Source organism: Oncorhynchus gorbuscha, linkage group LG01, assembly GCF_021184085.1.
Source record: "Oncorhynchus gorbuscha isolate QuinsamMale2020 ecotype Even-year linkage group LG01, OgorEven_v1.0, whole genome shotgun sequence".
In the NCBI taxonomy this organism is placed as follows: Eukaryota; Metazoa; Chordata; class Actinopteri; order Salmoniformes; family Salmonidae; genus Oncorhynchus; species Oncorhynchus gorbuscha.
This window is the reverse complement of record NC_060173.1, coordinates 74,241,506-74,258,411: the sequence shown is the minus strand read 5'-3', so window position 1 is coordinate 74,258,411 and position 16,906 is coordinate 74,241,506. Positions and strand designations below refer to the sequence as shown.

General features: G+C 43.0%; 1 long non-coding RNA gene and 1 pseudogene across 1 annotated transcript; one reads left to right on the top strand and one right to left on the bottom strand.

Moving 5' to 3' along the window:
* Positions 1–1,322: 1,322 nt before the first annotated feature.
* LOC124046534 lies at positions 1,323–7,446 on the bottom strand (annotated as a pseudogene).
* Positions 7,447–10,393: 2,947 nt separating this feature from the next.
* LOC124041981 lies at positions 10,394–15,095 on the top strand. The gene is made up of 3 exons (XR_006840024.1): positions 10,394–10,557; positions 14,681–14,732; positions 14,956–15,095. It is a non-coding gene; the product is annotated as an uncharacterized LOC124041981 (long non-coding RNA).
* Positions 15,096–16,906: the final 1,811 nt, after the last annotated feature.

Sequence of the window (16,906 nt, the reverse complement as noted above, 5' to 3'; positions counted from 1 at the left end):
ATCCTGGCCAAAGGCACAAGTTCATTCAAAAGGTGTGAGACATCTAGGATGAGTTTTTGACAATATTAATGTCAACTGCCATATGTTGATGTACATGTCCAACTGGTTTCCTCCTATTTTCAGACTACTGATGCCAGACTAGTGTTTTATCATGTGGCCACAGATACTTCCCTATTCTGTCAGTGGTTCCAGATCTACAACAGACAACTGTGTGCACGTAGCATACAGTATTGAGCAATAGAGAAGGAAAATTCCATTGTTATGAGAAAATCATAATACAAAAAAAGAACACTAGACCAGAAATATACATACTTTTTTTTAAAGTATCTTGTGCCGTCCCAAACAAAGTACAATAAAATGAAATTGAAATGAAAGCTAAAGGGAATATGCAGTAGGCTTGATAAAGGTCAAGATACGTTTGACTGGGACTAATGGAAGTGTAGGATGTTTGGTAACATTTGACATCCTAAACTTGTTTACATTTGACAAAGTAGGCTACAGGACCATATAGTGCTTCTACCCAAGTGGTGGCCCATCATGTCTTTAGGAGCTACAGTCTTTTTCATTTTTTCCAACCAGGCATTAACCACTAAGTATAGCTAGAATGTTATGGAGTGATATTAGTGCCAACATAAGCTGAATTTCCGATTCACCATAGACTCTAGTGTGCCTGGTTTGGCCAAAGAGTACTACACATTGTGGCCCTCCAGGAAAAATACCAAACTGCTAAACTATTATATTAAATTATATTAAGTATTGGAACTTGATAACATGACATATATTTACTTTATGCAGTACATAAATATACAATTTACATGTAGCAGCATATGTATAATAATATCACTTTACATTGCACACCAATGTCACAAAGATTCAATCAGATTCTGCACTTTGATATGGGACTCACTCTCACCACACACACACACACACACACACACACACACACACACACACACACACACACACACACACACACACACACACACACACACACACACACACACACACACACACACACACACACACACACACACACACACACACACACACACACACACACGCACTTGGTGAGGGAAAGGTTAGAGGACGAAAGAGGAAAGATACAGCCAAAACAAGCAACACCGTCACCAAAGCGCACCACAAATGGTAAAGCAAAACACTTACAGTAAAACAAAGGAGTATAAAAAATGTAAAACACATTTAATCAAACACACAGTTCAGAAATAAAGTCATCATACAAAGTCGACAAAAATCCAAAAAGTGTTTATCCCACCAAAGAAACAGCAGTCTATTAGAGAGGATACAAAAGCAGCGTGGCGCCATCACCTGGCTTGGATTACTACACTACAGCAGGCCGCCCAGGTTGTTCTCTGTTGTCCCCTTGTCCTTCTTGGGGCCTCTTGTGGGTTGTACTTGTTTTGATAGTCCTGGAGGATGGTGACCATGTCGTGATGGCCAAAATGCAAGACCTCTTCCATTGGGGTCTTATCCCACCTACCGGAAAGATAATGAGCAGTGTGACTGACTGAGGTTGGACTGGCCTACAAAGGTATTCCTTTTGGGAACTAACACGACTCTTCAGGTGTGAAAATGCTAAAGGGTACAGTTCAAATAAATCCCTCATGGTCGACCATAAGTGTTCTTTTGAGTGGGACTGCATTGTAGACTCTCACACAAGTATATGATACAGTCTCTCAATCATCCACCCACACCTACCTTCCCACCCAAAACACAAACACAGATAAGACAGACAGGCGGACAGACAAAGTGGTCATACCTATCAATGGGAACAGGGTTGACTTTGCACGCCTCCAAGAGGAAGCTCACCACCTCTGCACATCCTGAAAATAGAGCAGATAGGGTTATTTAAGAAACAAACACACACTCCTACGCACTTTCTCTCTCACACACTGCAGCAAAGACGTCAAACACTACACGGTGCAGTAACCGAGGGACAACAACAAATTAACCCTACGACACAGAGGGGGTCTGCCAAACACTCCCAGATGACCCTGACACACACACACACAATCTGTCCCTGTGTGTGACAGGAAAAGGAGGCTGTGAGAAGTACCTTCTGCTGCTGCCACATGTAAAGCCGTCCTGGAGTCATAGTCCCTCTGCTCCATGTCCACGGAGGACAGAGCAAATCTGCAGACATACAGAAACAGGTCAGCAGTGTCACGAGATGGACGATAAACGGCCAAAGAAAGAAGACGGAAGTAAGTCAGAGATGCAAAAGATGATTTATCACTATGAATGAAGATCTAATCATTCCATTGTCATGAAATTAACATGATTAAAATTGATTATTTGCATATCATGGACAGCAGGACTTTAGTGCCGTTGTACACACTGAGGGACAGTCATTATGTTTGGTGTGTTTCTGTGAATTTGTGTGTGCGTGTATGTGCGTGTGTGTTAAGGAAGAGAGTGTGTAAGAGAGTTGCATACTTGACCTCCTTAGTGCTGAGACGACTCTGGTTTAGGCAGCAAACAGGAGGTTGATGACAGACTTGACCTGGAGTGAAAAAACAAAGCAGTGTGTGGAACCAGGCAACACACACAGGCAGCCAGGGGGTGCGTGGGGGGGGGGGGGGGGGGGGACATGTGCCAGCTAAAGGAGAAGCAGAGTCAAACCCGTCAAATCAGGACTTCTGGATACCAATAAATTCCTAACAAAACCCCTTGGCAATGGCAGTATTACTTTAAGTATGTGAATCTGAAAAATATACGGCAGATTGAGGGATTTCTCGTTTACTGTAATAACCTGAAGTAAAATGCTACCGCGAGCCACTCATGAAGTCAGCAATAACTAGGAAACTAAATGAGAAAAAGTAAGAAAACGACAGTTTAAAAAATATTGGCATCCCTAACTAAAGCCAAAAGGAATAATGCTAAGAATGCAGTTGTAGTGCATTGTAAAACATGCCAGAAGTTCTTATTACCCCTTTATAATGTCTAAGCAGGGGATATTGCCAGTTTCGTTAGCCAATGTTTTCTATTTTAAAGTGCACACAGTTATGTTTGAGGAGCTACCAGTATCGATTACAGACCAAATACTACCAAATACTATTGCAAAGTTATTGGTCTGCAGTAACCTTCTCCAATCTAATCTGAAAATTAACCACTAGAGGGTGATGAAACATTACTGAAGGGATAGTGACATTGCCTTGAATAAATTCTCTGTTTTTCCAATTGGGTGTTGGTGGTGCTATTGTGGGTAGAAGCTCAAAAGCTTCAAAGACATTGTTATGTGAACCTCTCGTTGGACCGGAATTAGATGTTTTATATATCAACTGTACTAGAGCTAATGAAAATAGTGAATTAAAAACAAAAACAGTAAACAGTGCTGTGGAATCAAAAGCATAAAACCCTTGCTTCACATTCACAACAAACCAGTAAAAACGAATCAATTAATACATTTCTCAATTAATGATCAAATCAATCAAATCAAATCAAATTTATTTATATAGCCCTTCGTACATCAGCTGATATCTCAAAGTGCTGTACAGAAACCCAGCCTAAAACCCCAAACAGCAAACAATGCAGGTGTAAAAGCACGGTGGCTAGGAAAAACTCCCTAGAAAGGCCAAAACCTAGGAAGAAACCTAGAGAGGAACCGGGCTATGTGGGGTGGCCAGTCCTCTTCTGGCTGTGCCGGGTAGAGATTATAACAGAACATGACCAAGATGTTCAAATGTTCATAAATGACCAGCATGGTCAAATAATAATAAGGCAGAACAGTTGAAACTGGAGCAGCAGCACAGTCAGGTGGACTGGGGACAGCAAGGAGCCATCATGTCAGGTAGTCCTGGGGCACGGTCCTAGGGCTCAGGTCCTCCGAGAGAGAGAAAGAAAGAGAGAATTAGAGAGAGCATATGTGGGGTGGCCAGTCCTCTTCTGGCTGTGCCGGGTGGAGATTATAACAGAACGTGGCCAAGATGTTCAAATGTTCATAAATGACCAGCATGGTTGAATAATAGTAAGGCAGAACAGTTGAAACTGGAGCAGGAGCATGGCCAGGTGGACTGGGGACAGCAAGGAGTCCTCATGTCAGGTAGTCCTGGGACATGGTCCTAGGGCCCAGGCCAGTTGAAACTGGAGCAGCAGCATGGCCAGGTGGACTGGGGACAGCAAGGAGTCATCATGTCAGGTAGTCCTGGGGCATGGTTCTAGGGCTCAGGTCCTCCGAGAGAGAGAAAGAAAGAGAGAAGGAGAGAATTAGAGAACGCACACTTAGATTTACACAGGACACCGAATAGGACAGGAGAAGTACTCCAGATAAACAAACTGACCCTAGCCCCCCAACACATAAACTACTGCAGCATAAATACTGGAGGCTGAGACAGGAGGGGTCAGGAGACACTGTGGCCCCATCCGAGGACACCCCCGGACAGGGCCAAACAGGAAGGATATAACCCCACCCACTTTGCCAAAGCACAGCCCCCACACCACTAGAGGGAAATCTTCAACCACCAACTTACCATCCTGAGACAAGGCCGAGTATAGCCCACAAAGATCTCCGACACGGTACAACCCAAGGGGGGAACCCAGACAGGCCGACCACAACAGTGAATCAACCCACCCAGGTGACGCATCCCCCCCAGGGACGGCACGAGAGAGCCCCAGCAAGCCAGTGACTCAGCCCCCGTAACAGGGTTAGAGGCAGAGAATCCCCGTGGAAAAAGGGGAACCGGCCAGGCAGAGACAGCAAGGGCGGTTCGTTGCTCCAGAGCCTTTCCGTTCACCTTCCCACTCCTGGGCCAGACTACACTCAATCATATGACCCACTGAAGAGATGAGTCTTCAGTAAAGACTTAAAGGTTGAGACCGAGTTTGCGTCTCTGACATGGGTAGGCAGACCGTTCCATAAAAATGGAGCTCTATAGGAGAAAGCCCTGCCTCCAGCTGTTTGCTTAGAAATTCTAGGGACAATTAGGAGGCCTGCGTCTTGTGACCGTAGCGTACGTATAGGTATGTACGGCAGGACCAAATCAGAGAGGTAGGTAGGAGCAAGCCCATGTAATGCTTTGTAGGTTAGCAGTAAAACCTTGAAATCAGCCCTTGCTTTGACAGGAAGCCAGTGTAGAGAGGCTAGCACTGGAGTAATATGATCAAATTTTTTGGTTCTAGTCAGGATTCTAGCAGCCGTATTTAGCACTAACTGAAGTTTATTTAGTGCTTTATCCGGGTAGCCGGAAAATAGAGCATTGCAGTAGTCTAACCTAGAAGTGACAAAAGCATGGATTAATTTTTCTGCATCATTTTTGGACAGAAAGTTTCTGATTTTTGCAATGTTACGTAGATGGAAAAAAGCTGTCCTCGAAATGGTCTTGATATGTTCTTCAAAAGAGAGATCAGGGTCCAGAGTAACGCCGAGGTCCTTCACAGTTTTATTTGAGACGACTGTACAACCATTAAGATTAATTGTCAGATTCAACAGAAGATCTCTTTGTTTCTTGGGACCTAGAACAAGCATCTCTGTTTTGTCCGAGTTTAATAGTAGAAAGTTTGCAGCCATCCACTTCCTTATGTCTGAAACACATGCTTCTAGCGAGGGCAATTTTGGTGCTTCACCATGTTTCATTGAAATGTACAGCTGTGTGTCATCCGCATAGCAGTGAAAGTTTACATTATGTTTTCGAATAACATCCCCAAGAGGTAAAATATATAGTGAAAACAATAGTGGTCCTAAAACAGAACCTTGAGGAACACCGAATGTACAGTTGATTTGTCAGAGGACAAACCATTCACAGAGACAAACTGATATCTTTCCGACAGATAAGACCTAAACCAGGCCAGAACATGTCCGTGTAGACCAATTTGGGTTTCCAATCTCTCCAAAAGAATGTGGTGATCGATGGTATCAAAAGCAGCACTAAGGTCTAGGAGCACGAGGACAGATGCAGAGCCTCGGTCCGATGCCATCAAAATGTCATTTACCACCTTCACAAGTGCCGTCTCAGTGCTATGATGGGGTCTAAAACCAGACTGAAGCATTTCGTATACATTGTTTGTCTTCAGGAAGGCAGTGAGTTGCTGCGCAACAGCCTTCTCTAAAATCTTTGAGAGGAATGGAAGATTCGATATAGGCCGATAGTTTTTTATATTTTCTGGGTCAAGGTTTGGCTTTTTCAAGAGAGGCTTTATTACTGCCACTTTTAGTGAGTTTGGTACACATCCAGTGGATAGAGAGCCGTTTATTATGTTCAACATAGGAGGGCCAAGCACAGGAAGCAGCTCTTTCAGTAGTTTAGTTGGAATAGGGTCCAGTATACAGCTTGAAGGTTTAGAGGCCATGATTATTTTCATCATTGTGTCAAGAGATATAGTACTAAAACACTTGAGCGTCTCTCTTGATCCTAGGTCCTGGCAGAGTTGTGCAGACTCAGGACAACTGAGGTTTGGAGGAATACGCAGGTTTAAAGAGGAGTCCGTAATTTGCTTTCTAATAATCATAATCTTTTCCTCAAAGAAGTTCATGAATTTATCACTGCTAAAGTGCAAGTCATCCTCTCTTGGGGAATGCTGCTTTTTAGTTAGCTTTGCCACAGTATCAAAAAGGAATTTCGGATTGTTCTTATTTTCCTCAATTAAGTTAGAAAAATAGGACGATCGAGCAGCAGTAAGGGCTCTTCGGTACTGCACGGTACCATCCTTCCAAGCTAGTCGGAAGACTTCCAGTTTGGTGTGGCGCCATGATAATATGGAGTTATTACCAGTTGAGAAATGTTTTACTTGGGGAAGAACAGTTCTGCAGTATAACATATCTGATGCATTTTGATGAGGCTGCACAATGCTTTCCAATGCAGAGACACTACTGCCCAGAATAGAATATAAAGGAGCTTCACATCACAGTAGAACACCAATCAGAACAGAATGAAGCAGGGCAAAACTCAGCATAGACCTAAGTTGCATAGAACAGAACTGAACACAGTAGACTAGAGTAGAGCACAGGCATTTAGCAGATGAGTTGCACACAACTCGGGAGCAGAACAGAACTAGCTAGATCAGAAAATAACATATACGAAATGAGATAGCAGTAGAGCAGAGAGGTCCGGGAGCACCACATGAAACACTCACCTACAGCTCTTAACCATCACTGGGCTGCATTCAGCAGGGCACAACATTGTGAAACGTTCAGGTAGGAATATATTGTGTAGAACAAACATGCCACTCTGACATGTAAGAAATCATGTCAGCTCTGTTCCTACAGAAAATGGCTCTGCTCTGTATACCAATGTTGTCATGATGTCTTTAAATAATCTTTCCACATCTGTGATCAAATGAACACAGTGGTGTTGTGCTCACATCTTCACGTCTAGATACATGTTGGTGCAAGACAATGGGATGTTGTATAATATACCAGTCCAATTTGGATCGACCCGTTCTGGATGAAAGAGCACTGAGTAATACTGCAGTGAATCTCACACCCAGTTCCATCTCTGAGATTTTTGCTGTGGATTAAGCCCCCACTGTGTGTCTCCTTTCTGCTATCTCCTGAATCCTCACCCCCAATCCCCATCTTAAGAGAGAAGAGAGACAGAGAGAGGTATTGACTGAGAGCGGTAGTGACTGAGAGAGGTAGTGACTGAGAGAGGTATTGACTGAGAGAGGTAGCGACTGAGAGAGGTATTGACTGAGAGAGGTAGTGACAGAGAGGTATTGACTGAGAGAGGTAGTGACTGAGAGAGGTAGTGACAGAGAGGTATTGACTGAGAGAGGTAGTGACAGAGAGGTATTGACTGAGAGAGGTAGTGACTGAGAGAGGTAGTGACAGAGAGAGGTATTGACAGAGAGGTAGTGACAGAGAGGTATTGACTGAGAGAGGTAGTGACAGAGAGAGGTAGCGATTGAGAGAGGTATTGACTAAGAGAGGTAGTGACAGAGAGGTATTGACTGAGAGAGGTAGTGACTGAGAGAGGTAGTGACAGAGAGGTATTGACTGAGAGAGGTAGTGACAGAGAGGTATTGACTGAGAGAGGTAGTGACTGAGAGAGGTAGTGACAGAGAGGTATTGACTGAGAGAGGTATTGACTGAGAGAGGTAGTGACAGAGAGAGGTAGTGACAGAGAGGTAGTGACTGAGAGAGGTAGTGACTGAGAGAGGTAGTGACAGAGAGAGGTATTGACAGAGAGGTAGTGACAGAGAGGTATTGACTGAGAGAGGTAGTGACAGAGAGAGGTAGTGACAGAGAGGTAGTGACTGAGAGAGGTAGTGACTGAGAGAGGTAGTGACAGAGAGAGGTATTGACAGAGAGGTAGTGACAGAGAGGTATTGACTGAGATAGGTAGTGACAGAGAGAGTTAGCAACTGAGAGAGGTATTGACTAAGAGAGGTAGTGACAGAGAGGTATTGACTGAGAGAGGTAGTGACAGAGAGGTATTGACTGAGAGAGAGGGTGACAGAGAGGTATTGACTGAGAGAGGTAGTGACTGAGAGAGGTAGTGACAGAGAGGTATTGACTGAGAGAGGTAGTGACTGAGAGAGGTAGTGACAGAGAGGTATTGACTGAGAGAGGTAGTGACAGAGAGAGGTATTGACAGAGAGGTAGTGACAGAGAGGTATTGACTGAGAGAGGTAGTGACAGAGAGAGGTATTGACAGAGAGGTATTGACTGAGAGAGGTATTGACTGAGAGAGGTAGTGACAGAGAGAGGTAGCGACTGCTTCTCAAAGAGAGTGAGAGTCCACGTGGTGTGGTTCAGCCTAAGGGCAGAGAAACTGAAGCAAAACAAAAAGGGAGCAACCTTTATCAACCCACAGACACACAGTCATAAACATACAGGGGCTATGTAGGCTAGTTAGGATAAAACACATGCAAACACACCCAATGTGGGGCTGAGAATATCTGAAACACTTTGTTCACACGGGGTCAGGGAGTTCAAATCAATTTTTTTTAAATTGGTCACATACACATGGTTAGCACATTTTATTGCGAGTGTAGCGAAATGCTTGTGCTTCTAGTTCCGACAGCAATATCTAACATGGAATCTAACAGTTCCACAACAACTACCTAATACACACAAATTTAAGTAAAGGAATGAAATAAGAATATATACATATAAATAAATGGATGAATAATGATAGAGCAGCATAGGCAAGATGCAATAAATGGTATAAAATACAGTATATACATATGAGATGAGTAATGCAAGATATATAAACATTATGAAAGTGGCATTATTAAAGTGACTCTCTGTGCTAGTGATGGCTGTTTAACAGTCTGATGGCCTTGAGATAGCATTTTTTCATTCTCTCAGTCCCAGCTTTGATGCACCTGTACTGACCACCGCCTTCTGGATGATAGCGGGGTGAACAGGCAGTGGCTCGGGTGGTTGTTGCCCTTGATGATCTGTTTGGCTTTCCTGTAACATCGGGTGCTGTAGGTGTCCTGGAGTGCAGGTAGCTTGCCCCCGGTGATGCGTTGGCTGGGCTGATTTACTAGGCTGTCCTCACAACCCTCTGTTGTGCCATGCAATCGTGGGCAATGCTTTTACCATACCAACCAATGATGCAGCCAGTCAAGATGCTCCTAATTGTACAGCTGTAAAACTTTTTGAGGATTTGAGGACCCATGCCTAGGGCTGTGGCGGTCATGAAATTTTGTCAGCTGGTGATTGTCAAGCAAATAACTGCTGGTCTCACAGTAATTGACCGTTAATTTACATGAACAAATTTAGCATATCCTGGCCTCCACGGCATAACCTTACAAACCACTGATGCAGACCTTTGGAACATCTACATATCAAAAAGTCTAATAAATCCATGTAACATAGCCTACACCATCAAAATAAATTCAGTCTAAAATGTAGTCTATTTCAGAAGAACAGAATAACATACGCTAGCTATGCTAGTTCATTTAGCAGACAATATTTTATTAGAATTCCATGGCATTATTTTATATTATTTTATAGTATGAAGAATACAATTGAACATTGCTGAATAAAATAAAATGTTTTCTCCAAACGATTTGAGGGAGTGCGCACATGCGGCTATTCTGTGTTTAGCAGTTAACAAAGAAATAGGTACTCCTATATGCTTAATTTAGAGTTATTTATGTAACTTTAGTTGTGATACAAATGTTGGGCAATCCATTTTTATTCTATATACATTCTAAGGCTGTATGATGTGACTCGAATGATGATTTGAAAAAAGTTGCATGAAAGGCATGAGCTCGTAGGTCTTACCTGTCCACACCTGTCCACACACTAAACCTGTCCAATATGCCATACAACATTTTGTGAGGTTGGAGGGTAAATTTTCCTTACAACAGACTCTCTTAATCTCTTAATATTCAATCACCAATCGTTTACCCTAGCTCTTCTAAAAGGTATGTATAGCCACGGAAACATACAGTATGCCATTGACTGTATTGTCTTTTTAGACCAAGAGGAGGACCAGTGCCAACAGGTCCACAGTTGAACAGAGCACTGATACTGATGCAGCTGAGAGAGATTTTGTTGATAATCAGAATGATGAAGATGAGGAAGAGGTGAAGAAGGATCCCCTGCCTCAGATGGAGCAGGATGCCGTGAAGAGAAATAAAGTCAAGGTAAGGGAATAGATTGAGCAGAGATGTGGATATTTGTGATATCTAACCTGTCCCTACAAAATGTTGTTCTGAGAAAGGTAAATTGCCCATACAATACCCTTTCATCTCCTAATTGTAAATCTAGGGCTGACCCCATTTGGCTGACTGGTCTATTGTTTGGTCGATAGCCTGTTGGTTGACTGAGATTTCTTAAGTCGAGCAGTCGCAAAAGTTTTTTTTCTTCATGGTGCACATGGACAACTGTCTGATACGCGCCTGTCTCAGTTGACTAATCCATTGCCGAGGCCACAGGGATGGCACAGTCCATCACGCTAAGACGTGATACTGAAATTGTATATGGTTATATTATGTAAAAGTAATGGTGCAACACTAATAAATCAAATATTATTTTATAACAAATGCGCTTTCTCCCGCGTTGGATACGGTCGTTGTCTGTGGTTCTGAAACATAATCTTCAATGTGCCGTAGAATTGGCGCCCTTCCCTATTTGGTTAGTGCATAATAGCAAAGTTAACCAACATATTGGGATTGAGAACAATGCTGCAGAGGCAGCAGCAGAGATGGGGAAACAGCCCTTGCCTTAGCCTAATTGTCTAAGAAAATTGAGGAGAGGAAATCCCAACTTAAATAAGTCTGTAATCAATAGCCTAATTGTTAAATGTGCCTGGCTTTGTAAATCATCCATATATATATATATATATATCCCGTTTTTATCCAAAAATGAAATACCGCCCCCAGAGTTTCAAGGGGTTCCAACATGGCCACCATAGTATTCTGCAGTGATACGCCATCCCATCCGGTTTGCGTTTAGTGGGACTATCATTTGTTTTTCAACAGGACAATTACCCAACACATCTCCAAGCTGTGTAAGGGCTATTTGACCAAGAAGAAGAGTGATGGAGTGCTGCATCAGATGACCTGACATCCACAATCACCCAACCTCAACCCAATTGAGATGTTTTGGGATGAATTGGACTGCAGAGTGAAGGAAAAGCAGCCAACAAGTTCTCAGCATATGTGGGAACTCCTTCAAGACTGTTGGAAGAGCATTCCAGGTGAAGCTGGTTGAGAGAATGCCAAGAGTGTGCAAAGCTGCCATCAAGGCAAAGGAAGGCTACTTTGAAGAATCTCAACTATAAAATATATTTTCATTTGTTTAACACTTTTTTGGTACCTACATGATTCCATATGTGTTATTTCATAGTCTTAATGTCTTCTATTCTACAATGTAGAAAATAGTAAAAAATAAAGAAAAACCCTTGAATGAATTGGTGTGCCCAAATTTTTGACTGGTACTGTATATATATATATATACACTCCTCAAAAAAATAAAGGGAACACTTAAACAACACAATATAACTCCAAGTCAATCACACTTCTGTGAAATCAAACTGTCCACTTATGAAGAAACACTGGTGGACAATAAATTTCACATGCTGTTGTGCAAATTGAATAGAAAACAGGTTATTAGCAAGACACCCCCAATAAAGGAGTGGTTCTGCTTGTGGTGACCACAGACCACTTCTCAGTTCCTATGCTTCCTGGCTGATGTTTTGGTCACTTTTGAATGCTGGTGGTGCTTTCACTCTAGTGGTAGCATGAGACGGAGTCTAAAACCCACACAATTGGCTCAGGTAGTGCAGCTCATCCAGGATGGCACATCAATGCGAGCTGTGGCAAGAAGGTTTGCTGTGTCTGTCAGCGTAGTGTCCAGAGCATGGAGGAGCTACCAAGAGACAGGCGAGTACATCAGGAGATGTGGAGGAGGCCGTAGGAGGGCAACAACCCAGCAGCAGGACCGCTACCTCCGCCTTTGTGCATGGAGGAGCAGGAGGAGCACTGCCAGAGCCCTGCAAAATGACCTCCAGCAGGCCACAAATGTGCATGTGTCTGCTCAAACGGTCAGAAACAGACTCCATGAGGGTGGTATGAGGGCCCGAAGTCCACAGGTGGGGGTTGTGCTTACAGCCCAACACCGTGCAGGATGTTTGGCATTTGTCAGAGAACACCAAGATTGGCAAATTCGCCACTGGCGCCCTGTTCTCTTCACAGATGAAAGCAGGTTCACACTGAGCACATGTGACAGACGTGACAGAGTCTGGAGACGCCGTGGAGAACGTTCTGCTGCCTGCAACATCCTCCAGCATGACCGGTTTGGTGGTGGGTCAGTCATGGTGTGGGGTGGCATTTCTTTGGGAGGCAGCACAGCCCTCCATGTGCTCGCCAGAGGTAGCCTGACTCCCATTAGGTACCGGGATGAGATCCTCAGACCCCTTGTGAGAACATATGCTGGTACGGTTGGCCCTGGGTTCCTCCTAATGCGACAATTGCACACAGTTCCTGCAAGAGGAAGGCTACGGTTGGCCCTGGGTTCCTCCTAATGCAAGACAATGCTAGACCTCATGTGGCTGGAGTGTGTCAGCAGTTCCTGCAAGAGGAAGGCATTGATGCTATGGACTGGCCCGCCCGTTCCCCAGACCTGAATCCAATTGAGCACATCTGGGACATCATGTCTCGCACCATCCACCAACGCCACGTTGCACCACAGACTGTCCAGGAGTTGGTGGATGCTTTAGTCCAGGTCTGGGAGGAGATCCCTCAGGAGACCATCCGCCACCTCATCAGGAGCATGCCCAGGCGTTGTAGGGAGGTCATACAGGCACGTGGAGGCCACACACACTACTGAGCCTCATTTTGAGTTGTTTTAAGGACATTACATCAAAATTGGATCAGCCTGTAGTGTGGTTTTGAACTTTAATTTTGAGTGTGACTCCAAATCCAGACCTCCATGGGTTGATACATTTGATTTCCATTTGTAATTTTTGTGTGATTTTGTTGTCAGCACATTCAACTTTTAAGTCCAAACAGGAATGTACTCAAGGTTCTTAGACTGTAGAGGGGAAATAACTGAGAAGCGGCCACAGACTGCAGGCCATTCGGTAGGCGCAGGCGGATGGACAGAAAAAAGTATTTAATGAGAATATTTCATTCATTCAGATCTAGGATGTGTTGTTTAAGTGTTCCCTTTATTTTTTTGAGCAGTGTATATATTTATGTATATATATATATATATATATATATATATATATATATATATATATATATATATATATATATATACGTACAGAAATAAGACAGATATAGCTTCTGTTGCCTGTTTGAGTATTTGTTTAATAGCCTACTGATTCTGTGAGCACCAAGCCTCATGCACCGGCAAAATGTTGAATTAAGCAATTTCACTGATTCGGCTGTTTTTAATCTTTGCTATACTGTAGTAATGGCTTTACAATTTGTCGTTAGAACAGACTAGTATTGCTTAGAATTTATTTAGTGTTGTTTACACTGTTCTAAATGGTGAGAAAAAAACAAGATTGTAATCTAACAGCAACTGTTTGGCACACATAATACTCATGCAAAGCTTGCTCCTATACCCTCCTTTTTCTTGATCATCAGTAGTTTCCACAACTAAGTCAAATGTCTTCCACAGATCTGACTTCCCCTTTCCCTCCTAAGCAACCAGTAAACATTCGCCCGTTTGGCGTTTATTTTTCACATCGTCAGCATCCATTTTGCTGTCGATATTACTGTGTTCGGAGTTTGTTATAACCAATTTATTGATTTGATTATGATAGGCTATAGGTCAGGCCCTATTCGTCACATGCATGTGATGCTTACATGTTTCACAATAAGAGAGCAAGGCTGAGGGAATAGGTAATGCTTTTTGTAAACAAGTTAGGGATTTCGGTAACAACTTTTCAGTCAGAAACGAGGAAGAAACTAAATGGCTGAAATGATGTTGCGTCGTCAGCATGGACAGCACAATAAACACGCTGTTATGTGGTGCCTTTTTGCTGCAGTAGGGAGGAGAGCAAGACAACGTTTGCCAGTCACAAAGGCACTTGCTGTCATTTTTTTAAATACAGTGTCTGATATGGAAAAATAAATTGTAACATTTCGACCAATCAATTGGTCGAAAGAACAAGACGACTCTCGGTCGACAAAGATTTAATTTTGTCGGGGACAGCCCTACAATCAGTCTTACCCTTGCTCTACTCAAAGGGCTGTATTGGAATGGCTTCATACAGTATCTACGTGTATATCATTGACTGTGTTGTCTTTTTAGACCAAGAGGACCAAGAGAAACATAGTGGAGCAGGTCATTGATACAGATGCAGGTCATAAATTGAACTCTAATTTCACTGAATGTAATCCTTTTGCATGTGAATGTGATTTAGTATGGACATCTATTGAGCAGAGGACTAATAGCAGAGTGCACATGTTATCCTTTCTTGGGTACTTAACTTCACAAAGTACACCAAGTTGGCTAATACATACTTGCCTCACAAGGTTACATGTTTTCTGACTTCTTTACCTTGGTGAATGCTGCTTTGGACACAGGTCCCTCTACATCTGTGGAATTCTCTGGGATGGCAGTTCAGGGGACATCTCACCAGGGACAATCTAATGAAAAGATCCTAAGTGAATGTGTCTCCAGGGCCTGTCAGACCAGGGCTCTTGACCTCCCGCCAATCAATCCGGATGCTTTCAACCCGATTATCATCCGGTTTCTGGAAAAACTTACTGAGGAGTATTTCCAAACTTCTATTGTAGTATTTGAATGCAATGTCATCTGGAGGATTTTATAAATTGTATGTGTGTTGGTGTGCTTTTTGGTGCTAAAAACATCTAATTATCTCCTATAGGCAATGGAGGCAGTTAAGCATTGGCAGGATGGACCCTGTAAGTCCCTTAACCTTGAAAATTATTCATAGATATATTAATAGATGTTTCAAGAAAATTAGATACAAGCCTTTTATCTATCTACAGTATCATCCACATTATCACAAACAGTTACATTCAAAGAGCATTTTAGTAGCCTACTGCTTTTCATGCTTTCCAATGTATGCCACTTTCATGATTCTCATGAACATATGTGAGATTGTTGGTATCTCTTCAAGGAGCTTTGTTTCAGAGCCCGGCTATGAGTTATCTACCTACACTGTTTCGGTCCTACAGGTGATGAGGGCATTGCTTGCAGAGATGTGCCTGGAGATTGTGCGGTTTGTATCTGAGGCCATCCTGGAGGTCATCATCCCTGCAATTTTCCATTTTGTACGGATATCCAGCCATGTGTCTCCAGTATCCCGCAAGTCTCTGACAGAATCAGAGAGATCTTCTAGCACAAACCTGAAGGTTCGCAAGAGAGGCAGCAGCAAATCCTCAAGGTCTTGCACGGCCAAATCAAGCTCCTCTCATAATGGGTATGTTCAGTCATTCCTAAAGAAACCGGTTTCACCTAACTACACATAACCCATTTTGTGAAAATATGTTTTGTTATCTGTATAACAGTTTACTCTTAATGGCCAGTTTAACTGATTACTGAATTATGCATTAATGTGACTACAGTGTCTACTATTGAATATGGAATGCTGTATTGTTTGCTTTGTATTCTCAAAGGTCTCAGACAGTGTTGCCAAATACTCAGGGAGATGGTGAGTCTATATCATCTGAGCCACTCAGTGACTTTTTTGTGATCACTGAGGACAGTCTCCTGGCTAGTTTCCAGGATTCCTTCAAAGAGTCGCTGAACAATGTCCTCTGTATCCAAAGAGAGGGCCAGGTAGACACTCAAAGTCTATCCCGGGTTATTGTTGGAGAAGTGTCAAAGAAGGTCAATTCCATAATCTCTGTGGCCATCCAAACTCCCATCTCTGGGCGAATATCCCCTGTCTTTTTTGCCAGTGGTGGTGTCTCCAGCACCAAGGTGGTTGAGGAGATGGTGTCTGGCGTTTCCAACATACTTCAGATGTACATTAATGGGAAGAGTGTTGAGCAGAGTGTTGTTCTCAGAGAGGATGGTGTTGAGGTGGATATGACACATTTAACAGGACAGGTCATGACAGCCCTCAGTGGCACTGTTTTGAACTTCAGCAATAAGGAGGAAAATGATCCCAACAAGAGGGATCTGCTTTGTGTTGTTGCTGACCATATGAAGATGCTTGAATCTTGTAAAAGTTCTGAGGAGATGCTAAAACAAGGAGAGAGCAACCTTAATATCAAAGGTGCCAAATCTAGTCTTCGTCTGTCAACACAAAGTATGGACAGACTACTCACTGAGGAGTTTCAGACCAAGGCCACTGAATCGATCCAACCCAAAGGTACATTAGTCATCAAAATACAAATGATAAAGATTCTTTTTATTCATTACGTAAAGTATGATGGTAAACACTGATAACTTTTGTGTGCTATTTCTCCTACTGTACAAATGACTGTTTGTTTTCCAGTGTACACAGAAGGTCAACAAGAAGACCCACTGCACTCCAACACCTTCCCAGAACCAGACCCCTGC